This window comes from Sturnira hondurensis, unplaced genomic scaffold (genome assembly GCF_014824575.4).
Source record: "Sturnira hondurensis isolate 20B ecotype Veracruz unplaced genomic scaffold, ASM1482457v3 Scaffold0023420, whole genome shotgun sequence".
NCBI lineage: Eukaryota > Metazoa > Chordata > Mammalia > Chiroptera > Phyllostomidae > Sturnira > Sturnira hondurensis.
The window spans coordinates 182933-197380 of NW_028096051.1; the positions used below are offsets into that span (position 1 = coordinate 182933).

Here is a 14448-nt window from a genome sequence, read left to right on the forward strand (position 1 = left end):
GGGACGAGAATTTCAGGGGAAAAAGGGAAGGGTTTACAGGAACAAGTATAAAGGACACGTGGACAACAACTAAGGGGGGGGCGGAAATGGGAGGGGGTGGGGAGCACTGGGGGGGTAGGCTGGGATGGGAGTAAAAGACAGAAAAGTGTACTTGAACAAAAATGTTTTTTAAAAAGCTAAGATACAAATATACATATTAGCCTAGGTCTACACAGGGTCAGGGTCATCAATATCAATATCTTCCACCTCTACATCTTGTTCCACTGGAAAGTATTCAAGGGTAATAAAACATATGGAACTGTCATCTCCTATGATAACAATACCTTCTTCTGGAACACTTCCTGAATAATTTGCCTGAGGCTCTCCTTGAGGAGGTTTCACTTTTCAGAAGTATGGTATTTTGCCGTGTATAATGCACACCCACATTTTTGTGAACATTACACACAGGATTATTATACCCATGGTATGTAATCATTATACTTATGTATAATGCACATCCTTATTTTCTCTTCAAAAATTTGGGCAAAAATGTGTATTATACATGGCAAAATACAGGTATGTCTATGCTGGTTTGCTTGATTTTTTTCCATCATAGATTTGCTTGTAAGCAGTCAAAGTACCATTAAAATCTTCTCTATTAATGAGAAATTTTCAGTATTTGAATCCATGTTTTCAAACATTTTAAAGAGTTTGTTGAGGTCTGCCAACAAACCCTTCACCATGAATTATTTTGGGGGTTCTTCTTTTTCTTCTCTGAAGTTTCCTTTTTTCTTGCCTCTTCTTCAGCTATGTGTTCCTGTTCTAGTTCTAACAACTCATTAGTTATTTCCTCAATAACCATCTCTAGGAGTTCCTCAATATCATTCTCATCCACACCTAAGTTTGTTTTTCACCACAACCATAGTTTGGTTGATTTTTGCAACCTCCTCATCCTTAGCAAATCATTTGCAGGCATGGACAAATCTCTTAATTGTTTTCTTCAAGATGCCATTTATACACTCCTTGGTAACACTGTCCCAGACCCAAGCAAGGTTCTTGATACAGTCAGAGATGTTGTAATCCTACCAGAATTGCATTGGTGTTTTCTCAGTGGTCTTCCTCAGTTGCAGCAATAGTCTGGGCAAAGGTCCTCCTCAGGTAGGAAGCCTTAAAATATGCTATAACTCCTTTATCCACTGGTTGAATAAAAGAGGTGCATTTGGAGAAGTGAACACCACTTTGATGTTGGGATATAGATCACCAATAAAAGGAGGTTATCTGGGAGCATTATCAACAACAAACAAAATCTTGAAAGGTATGTTATTCTCCAAACAGTACTTTTTTGTTTTGTTAACCTAACAACTCAGGAAGGCATCTGGGAAGAGGAGTGGGGTCATCTATGACTTGTTATTGCTCCTGATGTACACCACTAGCCTGTGCTTATTGATATACTTGAAGGCCCTGAATTCTCACTTTGCCAGATCACAAAGGGTTTCAATTTGTAGCCTGAGCCATTGCTCCCAAGCAGGCCTGTTTTCTTGTCCTTACAAACCCTGAAACCTAGCATTGATTTGGCCTCCTTATGGATGAAAGTCCTTTCAGGCATCTGTTTCAGAATAGGGAAGTTTCATCCATAACAAAAATTTGCTCTGGTGAGTAATTCTTGTCCACAATCAGCTTATCTACAGTTTCCATAAAAACCTTCAGCTACCTTCATATCAGCACTCACAAACTCACCACTCACTTTCACATTATGTAATGAAGCATAACTCTTGAATTTTTAAGCCACCCAGAACAGTAAATTCAATGTCATAGTTGGGTCTAACCTTTTTTTTCAACATCACAAACTTTTTGGTTTGGCTGTAATCATCATGATGCAGAAAGGAGTATGCTTCTGTGTGTAGTCTTCAATCCAGGTCATGAACAGTTTCTCCATGCCTCATATAAGCCCTTGTTGTATTTTTGATAGTTTCATTGCCTTCAATAAAGCAGATGCTTTAACACTTCCATTGTTCTTCAAGATCACATAACTACTGGTGGCATGGACCATGCTTAACTGTTGAGCAATAACCATCACTGATTTTCTACCTTGTAGTTCTTAATCCCTTTTAATTTTGTTTGCAGGTCAGTCACTTGACATGGCCTCTTACTGACAACATTAGCAGTGGATTTTGCATGTTGAGCGACTATGATGACGAAAACAACAAGAGATTAAATCAAGCACAGGAGACAATGTTGCAATTAAGAGATACAGTTGGGGCTGCTGCTGGTGTAAATGGCATACTGTTTTACTTTTTTAATAAACAGAAAGAGTACATTTTAAAATTGTGACAAAAGTATAATAGAATAATAAATAATATTATTTATTTAATAATATAATAATATTCTATTCCTTAATAGAATAATAATAAGTAATACTATTGATTTAATAATATTATTAAATAAACAATAATAAATAATATTATTTATTTAATAATAGATAATAGAATAATAAATACATAAACCAGCAACACAGTCATTTATAATATGTCATTATTCAGTATTTGGTGCTGTATATAAATGTATTCTTATCCTTTTATATGACTGCTAGCATAGTAAATTTGCTAGCAGTCATATAAAAACATGTCACACCACTACAAAAACATGAGTTGTGTGTTGTGCTATAACATTACAATGGCAATGACATCACTAGATGATAGGGATTTTTCAGCTCTATCATAATCCCACATGACTACCACCATATATATGGGGCTTATCATCAACTAAATTGTCATTATATGGTGCATGTGCATTAAGAAATACAGGTCTATTTTATTTCTCTACTGTATTGATTTTCTCATATGAAGAAAAAGCAGTATTCTTCTTCACCTGAGAACACTCAAGAATTCTTTTAAAAAATAGTAGCAGTATGGTTTATTAATCTGTGCCTTAATACACGCACTGGGACCTGCCCATGATGCTCTAGATGTATAAAGCCAAGATATTATGTCAGTTTTTTGAGCAATGATATCAAAAAATTGACAGCCAAGTGGACATTGTACACAAGCTCATCATCTGTCTTCTTCACATGGCCAATAGCCAACACCAGACACAGCCCCTTTTTCATCTGGAACTTAATTGTGGATTTCATTTCACTGACCTTGGCCACCATGTTCCTATTGTGGGTCAGCAAGGAAGGGAACTTGCTAACTTCTTGACCAGTTTCTTATTCTTGTTGAGTTTCTTCAGTGCCTCAGTGTCCATGTGGGGGATATTCATGGCCTTGGCCTCGTGACAATGCTGCTGGTCCCCCAGACCACAGATGGGGAACTTGGGGCAAGGTGTGTACTTAATCCTGACAGTACTCGAGAAGCATTTGTTCTGAGGATCATAGTTTTCAACCTGATTTGCAGGTCCACCATCTCCCAAAACTTCTAGCACTTGCACTGGTTCCTATGCAGGACTTCCCACACCACCTCAAACAGCATGCTGCAGGAGATTTTGCTGCTGTTGATTCTTCATGCCACAAACCCAGAAGAGTCAAAGATTATTTCTCTAGCAATCAGTACAGCTTTATCCCTCCTTTCCCCTGAGTTCCAGTATTTCTGGGAAAAGGAAGAAAAAGGATTAGGAACACTGGAAAGAAAGGCAAATATGGTCCCTGCCCCCCTCCCCAGAGTTTGCAGTCTAATAACAGAGACAGATATTAATTAATCACACAGGCACATCTAAAGGTCCAACTTTGAAAAGTGCTGGGAAAGAAAACTTCCATGTGCTATGAGAGAATAATATGAGGGCCCAACTAGACTGGTAGACCGAGTAAGGCTTCTCAGGGGAAATGCTATGTAGTAGAAAACTGAAGAATCAGTAGGAGTTAAGTAGGTAAAGAGTTAAAAAAAGGGAAGAACATTTCAAGTTCAGTGAACAGTGCGTTCGAAGTACCCCTGGCAGCAGAGACATGGAAAGCAGGAAGGACTGAAAGAAGCTTAGTGTGGCAGAATGTAGAGAGTAGGTGTGTGATTTGAGAGGTAATTAGAGTTATAGTACGGGACAAACCATGAAAGGCCATGTTAAGAAGTTTTGTTTTTTAAAAACATGGAAAACTACTGAGGAGTTTAAAGCATTGGTAACCTAGTTAGACTGGCTTTCAGTAAGGTCACTTACTGCAGTGTGGAGTGGACTGATTGAAGGTGGAAAGTATAGATGCAGGAGGATATTGAGACCAGATAAGAGTCATTAATGGCTTGTACTATGGAGATAGCAATGGAGGTTAGTATGGTAGGAGAGAAGTGGGTGAATTCAGGATATGTTTATGGCCTAGAGCTCACAGGATTTATTGATGCTTGTATGTGGGAGTAAAGAGGTAAGATGTGTCAAAGAAATTTTCCCAGATTTTCATCTGGTGCAAATGAGTAGATGGTGTTGTCATTCATTGAGATTAGGAGTACAGTAAAAGTAATTTGGAGGGGAAGGTAATGATTTCTACACAAACATATACAGAACTGTATATTACTTTATGTTCAGAGTTGATTGAGAGTACTAACAAGGGAGGTCATATAAATACTAAATGCTTCTTCACCTACTGCCAGAGACCCTTCATACATTTGTATAATATGTTTCTGTCTAACATTTTCCATCCAAGCTATTCACTCAAGCAATTGCCTTTAAATATACCCTGGGCAACTTGCTTTAATGCTCCAGCTCCTACTGCCTAGCACGCTTTCTTGTCTCATCTGTAAAACTCTTCCTAAAATCTTTAATACAGAGGGCTCTTTCCATCTGAATTCTAATAGTATTTATTGTGTACAATACTCACCTGACAATTATTGATCACAAAAAGGGCATTGCTAATTTAAAAATGGTTAGAGTTGCAATTTTTATTTGTATGTCAATTCTGTGAAGTACATAATTCATTTTTCTATGTAAAATCTTTTATAAACAAAAATATTATCTTTTTTGGTTGTCAAATGATCTTTAATTGAAATATTTCCCTCTGTAGCTCTTACCTAGCCGAGCATTCTGCTGAACTGCTACTGATGTCCTCTATGATGTCATGAGGGTGGTGGTCATCAACATCACAGCCCACAGACTGGGCAGTCTCCAGAATCTCTTTAATGATTTCAGAGAGTTCTCTAGATAATGATCAGTCTGCATCTGTCAGGCAATGTTGACAATCTCATCAAAAGTGGTATTTTCCACTGTGCTTGATGTTTCTTTACTTCTTTCTGTCTCCTGGCAGTACTTTCAAGGCTTTGATGATCAGAACAGAGAAAAAAGTTACATCAATCTGGGACTGTATGCTCTGAATGGTCAGTTTCACTGTAATCCTCAGACTCTTCCAATTACAGTTTGCTTTGGTGATATTATCACCAATCTTTTTGGGGACAGACCAAGGGGGCCGAACTTGGGGGCAAGGGCAGATGTGGCACCAACTTCCTCACTGGTGCATCTCAGATATACAACTTTTAAAAAACTTTTTTTTAATTTTTAGAGAGAGGGGAAGGGAGGGATAGAAGGAAAGAAGCATCAATGTGAGAGAGAAACGTGGATTGGCTACCTTTTGCTGCAGTGAAGGATGGAATCCATGACCCAGGCATATGCCCTGAGTGGGAATCAAACACTTACCTTTGCAAGACCACCCCCAACCAACTGAGCCACACAGGTCAGATTGATTGGATGTGGAGTCGGAGTTTTGATCTCACTGGAGTCGGATTTCAGTGGCATGGTGGAGGCAGCTGGTGTCAGATAAACCTGGATTCGGAACAACCAAAGAAAGTTACACCTAGGCCTCCTCCAAGCCAAAAGATGAAAGCCCAAATCTAAGATTATTATCTTGAAGAAATATCTGTACTCCTATGTTTATAGTAGCATTATTTGCATTATTCATAATAATCGAGGTATGGAAAAAAGCTAAATGTTAGTCAAAGGATAAATAGATAAAGAAAATGTTATATATCTATAGCTACGTCTTTTTTAATAAAACACTATATATAATGTATGATATATATACATAATAGTGTGTGTATGTATAGTGAAATATTATTCAGCCATTAAAAAGAATGAAATCTTACCATTGTCACAACATGGATGGACCTTGAGAGCATTGTACTTAATGAAATAATTCAGACAGAGAAAGACAAAGGTTTCATGATATCACTTATATGTGTGTCTTGCAGGCTTTCAAGGCCAGGCAGGTTTACTCAGGATTCAGGCAGATGGAAGAAAATTTGTGAAGCTGTGGGAATGACTGACATACCTTTATTCAAGGGTGGGGAGATCCATGCATGCTGCAAGCTGTATGTTGTGCCAGCAGGGGTCCCAACTCCCTTAAATACTAAATGCACTCAAAGCTGGCATGGAGCCAAGATATTGTATAACAGAGCGTGATTGTGCACAGGTGGACCCACTCAAGGTTATGAAAATATTTCTTCTCTTAGTTGCCCAGGCATCTGGGTGAGGGAGCCTGGCTGACTCTATTAACCCTACAATGTGGAATGTGAAAAAATGTTGAACTCATAGAAATAGAGTACACTTGTGCCCTGGCTGGTGTAGCTCAGTGGATTGAGTGCGAACCTGCAAACCAAAGCATCATGGTTCGATTCCCAGTCAGGGCACATGCCTGGGTTGCAGGCCGGTTTCAGGCAGGGGACTCATGAGAGGTAAACATACAATGATATTTCTCTCCTTCCCTTCCTCTCTAAAGATAAATAAATAAGATCTTTTTTTAAAAAAGAGATAGAGTACACTTGTGATTGCAAAGGGTGGGGATGTGACTAGGGAGAGGTTGGTAAAAGGGTACAAACTTCAATTATAAGTTCTGAGGATCTAATGTACAACATGGTGAAAATAGCTGATAATACTGTATCATATAATTGAAATTTGTTAAGACAGTACAACTTCAAGTTCTCATTTTTGTTAAAAAAGTGAATATATGAGATGACAGATGTGTTGTGTAAACTAGATGTGGGAATTGTTTTACTAAATATATGTATATAAAGTCATCACTTTCTAGACTTTCAATATCTTATAATTTTGTCAATTATAGCTCAACAAAGTTGGGGAAAAACACTAAAAGTACTGAATTTCAAAAAATAATATTAGTGTGTGGATTAGAATTTTGAATGTAACTGTATTAATATAAAAGCATTTGATCAAAAACTATGTAACTTATAATTGTTTGATGATGCTTTTGTAAATGCACAGGACACCATGGTGTACATACTAAGGCATAACACATGTGCTTTTGTGGCCCAAGGCCCCACAGCAGCATTTAAAGATAACTCCAGAGAAATTGATAACCATGAGGATGTGTTTAGTCTAAATAGCCCTCCATTAAGAACACATACTTTGAGCAATAAATTTACTCATAGTTTAATCAATGAACAAATAGTTGGAACATATAAAAGGAGAAACTATTTGGTGTGGGCATCAAGTGGAAGTAATGGAGATTATATAAAGAAAAATAATTTTATAAAATTAAAAAAATATATAATATATTTGTTGTACTACCTTGAACACCTTGAAATGCCTTTTGCCTAATTCAGTCTTATTATAATTTATCTATTCAAATACACCTCATATTGTTGGGAACACTTGAAATATTTTTTTACTTAGTATTCTTATTTTATTTTTTATTGTTGTTCAACTACACTTGTCTCTATCTTCTCTCCACCACTCCCTCTGCCCCATCCATCCCCACCTCACACCCTCAATCCTACCCCTCTTTGGCTTTGTCCATATGTCTTTTACACGTGTTCCTTGATGACCCTTCTCCCATTCCCCCCTGTTATCCCGTCCCTCCTTCCATCTGGTTACTGTCAGTTTGTTCTTTTTTCAATGTCTCTGGTCATATATTGCTTGCTTGTTTGTTTCATTGATTAGGTTCTGCTTATAGGTGAGATCATATGGTATTTGTCTTTCACCATCTGGCTTATTTTACTCATAATGCTCTCCAGATACACCCATGCTGTCATGAATGGTAGGAGCTCCTTCTTTCTTTCTGCAGCATAGAATTCCATTGTGTATATGTACCATAATTTTTTTATCCATTCATTTAGTGATGGGCACCTAGGTTGCTTCCAGCTCTTGGCTATTGTAAATTGTGCTGCTATGAACATTGGAGTGCATAGGTTCTTTTGGATTGGTATTTCAGGGTTCTTAAGATATACTCCTAACAGTGGAATTGCTGGGTCAAAAGGCAGATCCATTTTTAGTTTTCTGAGAACATTCCACACTGTTTTCCATAGTGGTTGTACCAGTCTGCAATCCCACCAACAGTGAACTGGGATCCCCTTTTCTCCACAACCTCTCCAACACTTGTTGTTTGTTGCTTTGTTTATGATGGCCATTCTGACTGGTATGAAGTAGTATCTCATTGTGGTTTTAATTTGCATCTCTCTGACAGTTAGTGATATTGAGCATCTTTTCATGTGTCTCTGGATCCTCTGTATGTCCTCCTTGGAGAAGTGTCTGTTGAGGCCCTTTGCCCATTTTTTAAATTGGGTTGTTTGTCTTCCTGCAGTGGAGTTGTGTGAACTCTATATATTTTGGAAATCAAAACCTTGTCCGAGGTATCATTGGAAAATATGTTATCCCTTATGGTTGGTTCTCTTTTCATTTTAATGCTGTTTTCTTTAGCCATGCAGGTGCTTTTTATTTTGATGAGATCCCATTTGTTTATTCTTTCCTTTATGTCCCTTGCTCTAGGGGACATATTGGTGAAAATATTGCTGCATGAAATATCTGAGATTTTCCTCCCTATATTCTCTTCTAAGACTTTTATGGTGTCACAACTTATATTTAAGTGTTTCATCCACCTTGAATTTATTTTTGTGTATGGTGTAAGTTGGTGGTCGAGTTTCATATTTTTTTTGCATGTAGCTGTCCAGATCTCCCAACACAATTTGTTGAAGAGGCTATTTTTTACTCCATTTTATGCTCTTTCCCCCTTTATCAAATGTTAATTGGCAGTAGAGACTTGGGTTTATTTCTGGGCTCTCTGTTCTCCTGCAATGATCTATGTGTATCTTCTTATGGCAGTACCAGACTATTTTGATTACAGGGTCCTTGTAATATAGTTTGATGTCAGGTATTGTGATCCCTCCTACTTTGTTCTTCTTTCTCAAAATTGCTGCAGCTATTACTGCAGCCTATTTGATGTCTTTTATGGTTCCATATAAATTTTTGAAATATTTGGAATGCTTGAAATATTGTATGCACAAAAGATTTGTAGACATATGACCTATATAGGTAAGAAATATACAGCCCTTTATATTTTAAAAAACACATTATGAAAAATAATACTTTAAATATTTTTGAATTAGAAATATCTATGTAAAAAATAAACAAAATCCTTTATAAATGGTTATTAGGTTCCAAGGCTAGCCAATCAAACCAATTTACTTTATAATGTAGCTGAAGTATGGAAATACTTGTGAAGCAGAAGAAGAGAAAGTCATGTTTAAAATGAGTAAATGAGAAAACAGTAAAATGTAATGAATTATTTTATGTATTTGGAATGCTATCACTTGAGGAAAATCAGATTTAAATAGAGGAGGATCAGGAATTAGATTGAGAGTTTTGTGGGAATTTTGAAAAGGACTTTGGAACCTGATGAAACTAGTTCCCTTTTTTATGGATTGTATAAGAAATATAATTGCTATTGCATTTTATTGATTATGCTATTAAAATTGTTCTGATTTCCCCCCTTTGCCTCCTTCCACTCTCTTCCTCAGGCAATCACTCTGCTATTGTTCACATCCATAGGTCATGCATATAGTTTCTCCGGCTACTCCATTTTCTGTGCTGTACTTTACATCCCCATGGCTATTCTTTAACTATCTATTTGTAATTATCAATCCCTTCACTTCTTCACCCATTTCTCCATATCCCCCTTTTATTTGACAACCATCAAAATTCTCTCCATATCCATGATTCTGTCTGTTCTTCTTGTTTGCTTAGTTTGGTTTTTAGATTAAATAGCTGATTGATTTTAATTTTTTGCCATTTTATTGTTCATAGTTTTGATCTTCTTTTTTTAAAATAAGTTCTTTTAATATTTTATATAATAATGGTTTGGTGATGATGAACTCCTTTAGTTTTTTGTTTTTTTTTTTGTCTTGGGAGCTCTTTATCTGTCCTTCGATTCTAAATGATAGCTTTTCTGTGTAGAGCAATCTTGACTGTAGGTCCCCACTTTTCATAACTTTGACTATTTCTTGCCAACCCCTTCTGGTCTGCAAAATTTCTTTTGAGAAATCAGCTGACAGTTTTATGGGAACTCCTCTGTAGGCAACTAACTTTTTTTCTCTTCCTGCTTCTAAGATTCTCTCTTGATCTTTGACCTTGGGCATTTTAATTATAATGTGTCTTAGAGTGGGCCTCTTTGCATCCATCTTGTTTGGGACTCTCTGTGCTTCCTGTGCTTCTTCCTGCATGTCTATTACCTTCACCAAATTAGGGAAGTTTTCTTTCATTAATTTTTTCAAATAGATTTTCAATTTTTTGTTTTTTCTCTTCTCCTTCTGGCACCCCTATGATATGAATGTTGGACCACTTGAAGTTATCCTAGAGGCTGCTTATACTACCCTCATTTTTTTAAATTCTTTTTTATTCTTGTTGTTCTTCTTAGTTGTTTTTTACTTCCTTATGTTTCATATCATTGATTTGATTCTTGGCTTCAACCACTCTCCTCTTATTTCCCAGTAAATTGTTCTTTTTAAAAAATATTTATTCATTTATTTTTAGATATGGGGAAATGGGGAGAAACAGAGGGAGAGAAACATTGATGTGTGAGAACTACAGCAATTGGTTGCCTCTTGCACATCCCCAAATAGGGACCCTGCCCATAACCTAGGCATGTGCCCTGACTGGGAATTGAACCAGTGACTTTTCAGTTCGCAGGCTGGTCAATCCACTGAGCCACACCAGACAAGGCCCCTGTAAATTGTTCTTTATTTCAGTTAGTGTATCCTTCATCTCCAACTGTCTTTTTTATGCTCTTGAGGTCCTCACTAAGTTCCTTGACCATCCTTATAAAAAGTGTTTGGAACTGTGCATCTGCTAGATTACTTACCTCCATTTTGTTTAGCTCTTTTTTTTGAGGTTTGAAAAAAATTTAAATGTTATTAATTTTAGAGAAAGGAGAAAGAGAGGGAGGGAAACATCAACATGTAGTTGCCTCCTGCACGTCCCCAACTGGGGACCTGGCCTGCAGCCCAGGCATGTGCCCTGACTGGGAATCAAACCAGCAACACTTTGGTTTGTAGGCCCATGCTCAATCTACTGAGCTATACCAGCCAGGGCTAGAGTTTTGATCTGGAGGTCTTTTCCTGGAGTTTTGGCCATGTTTCTTTGTCTCCTAATTTTGGCAGCCTCCCTGTGTTTGTTTCTATATATCAGAGCTGCTTGGACTCTGTGTCTGGTAGTGTAGCCTAATATATTAGATATCCTGTAGTTCCAGTGGCACAGCTTCCCCTATTATCGAAGTTGGGTACACAAGGTATGCCCATCATGTAGGCTGAGTATACCCTCCTCTTGTAGTCGAGCCTTGATTGTTATTGGCACAATAATGTTTGTTTGTTTGTTTGTTTTAATGCTAGGGATTTACCCAGGCCAGTCAGGTGCAAGGACTGGCTGTGACCACTGACCACCAACCTCTGCTATTTGTGGGGGATCATCTGTGCAGTAGCAGGATGGTGGTGCTCTCACATGCTCTGTAGCTGCCCACTGGGTGTGTAGGATCTGGAGTCTCCAAGGTGGGGCAGGCCAAGGTCAGCCCCCAGCTTTGTTTTTACCAAGGCTATCTGCCTGAGCTATAAAGCAATCTGAGATGGCTGCTACTTGTGCCATGCTCAGAGATTCCCAGATGAGGCCAAGTTGTGAATATAGGTGGACAGCTGCTAGTGCTGGGCCTCAGTGTGGATCACTGAGGCCAGTTATTGGTTGTTTGGTATGATTTAGGAGGTTGTGAAGCATAATCTGAGACCAGCCATTCATTTGGAAAAGCATTTGTGTTGGCCTGTAAGTTCAGTAGGGCAGAGTCTCTGAAGATCTCCAAGGTGCATTAAACAGTGTTAGCCAGGTTGATGGAGTCTCAGATATGGCACCAGCTTGTTGGCTTTGTTGGGGGAGGGTTTAGAAAAGGGACAATGGCCTTTTCTCACCTTGATGCCAGACACTTCAGTCCCTCCCTGTATGCCACAGGTGCCTTTGAAGCTGCTACCCTAGTGATGGAGCTCAGAGGGAGCGCATCTGAGTAGGTGACTCCATGTGTGGGTTCTCTAAGAGGAACTGCTTGAGGTTCCAGCAGTTTCTTCCACTGACTCAATCCCTTCTGGTTTTTGCAGCCAGAAGTTATGGGGACTTGTCTTCCTGGAACCCTGGGCTGGGGGGCCTGGTGTGGGGTTGGGACTCCTCATTTCCAATATATCCCTGCCAAACTTTTATCCACCACCCGTGGGTGAGGGACCAGCCCATTTCACATCTCCTATCAGCCTGGATGGATGTAGTTTCTTTAATTCCATAGTTGTCAGACTTTCTTTCAACTCAATTTCTGATGGTTCTCAGCGATGGTTGTTCTATATTTTAGTTGTAATTTTGATGCTGTGCAAAGAGGTGAGCCATGTCTGTCTATACTTCCATCTTGATCAGAAGTCCTTGACACTAGTTCTTTATTATGTTTAATTTTACTTCAAAATGTATTCATAAGTTATCCTAGTACAGTTGTGTTTTAACACTACATTTATGAAACTTTTCAGGCTAGAAAGGATTGGCAAGAAGTATTCAAAGTCATGGAAAGTGGGGACCTAAAGTCAAGATTGTTCTACCCAGCAAAGCTGTCATTTAGAACTGAAGAGAAGATAAAGAGCTTCTCAGAGAAGAAAAAAATTAAAGGAAGTTCATCATCACCAAACCAATATTATTGCAATGTTAAATAGAGTTATATAAGAAGAAATAGAAGATCAAAGCTATGAACAATAAAATGGCAACAAACACATATCTATCAACAATTAAATCTAAAACCAAACTAAGCAAACAAGAACAGAGACAGAATCGTGCATACAGAGAGTGTTTTGATGGTTGCCAGGTCAAAGCAGGATGTGGGGGAATGGGTGAAGAGGTAGAATTAAGAAGTACCAATTGGTAGTGACAGAATAGTCATAGGGATATAAAGTACAGTATAGGAAATGGAGTAGACAAAAAACCTATATGCATGACCCATGGACATGAATAAACATGTAGGATGACCTGAGGAGAGGGGTTTGCTGGGTGGAGGGGGGTAAAGGGGGACAATCAGTACAACTGTAATACCATAATCAATAAAATGCAATAAAAACACTACAGTTGTGTGTATCAACTATAATTAAGATTGCTGTAGTTTCCAGTTTGAATTTTATCTTTGGGTCACAAAAGCAGAGAATACATGCAGTTTTCTTTCTAATTTAGGAAGTTATAAATTTGTTTTAACCTGGAAAGTGTAATTATTTACATTCTATCACAGATTCTTTCTACCTGTCCATGGTCCTTCTGTTTATTTATTTTTTTTCTGACTACGCTTGGGCAGCATCACATATTCTTGGTTTTACAGTCCCAAAGCAAGACACTTCTTAGGAGTAAGTAACTAAACATCCAGAGTGAGAACTCACATTCATTTCCCACCCTCTAGCCTGCCTTCCCATTCACCAGCTTTTTAAATTTTTTTAAAAGATTTTATTTATTATTTATTTTTAGAGAGGAAGGGAAGGAAAGAAGGAGAGAAATATCAATGTATGGTTGCCTCTCATGAGTCCCCTGCTGGGAACTGGCCTGCAACCCAGGTATGTGCCCTGACTGGGAATCGAACCGTGATCGTGTGGTTCTCAGGCCCGTGCTCAATCCACTGAGCCACACCAGCCAGGGCAGCTTTTTTTTTATATGGCATGACCTTCAGCCAACAGATTGGGAAACTCAGGACCTTCCTTTGATACTAAAACAAGCTAAGAGGTCTATTGCATAGGTGAAGTCAACATTCGTTTCTTAATGGATCCTGATCCCCAAAAGTCAGCTTCAGGGAGATGAAAGATGGGAAATCAAGAGCTAAAGCAGAAAGTGAAGAATCTTGTGGACAGTGGTGGCTCTGGGATATTGACATAGAGATGCCCATAATGAAATTTAAATCACTGTTCAGGAGTCAGCCACAGCTGTGCAAGTGAAATTACAGGCATCACTCACAAATGGATCTTGCTTTATATCTATTTAAAAATTGTATTTACTGCCATTTTTAATTTAGTTACTAAAATGTGGACTCTGTGAGAGCAATGACTTTGCTTTTTCACTGCTATATTCCTAGGACTAAGGCATGACATGGAGTAGTAACCCAAGAAATATATTTTGAATAAACCAATGAATGGATGCTACTTTTCATTTAAAACCAGAGCTTTTTCTTATAGTTCTTCTGATGACTTGGTAAATAAGACCCTTCTGTACAATTTTAAATATTGTAGGTCCTGG

At 38.1% G+C, this 14448-nt stretch overlaps 1 pseudogene; it reads right to left on the reverse strand.

Annotated features, from left to right (window-relative positions):
- Nucleotides 1–2907: 2907 nt before the first annotated feature.
- LOC118981032 (60S ribosomal protein L10a-like) lies at nt 2908–5682 on the reverse strand (annotated as a pseudogene).
- Between the last annotated feature and the right edge of the window lie 8766 nt (nt 5683–14448).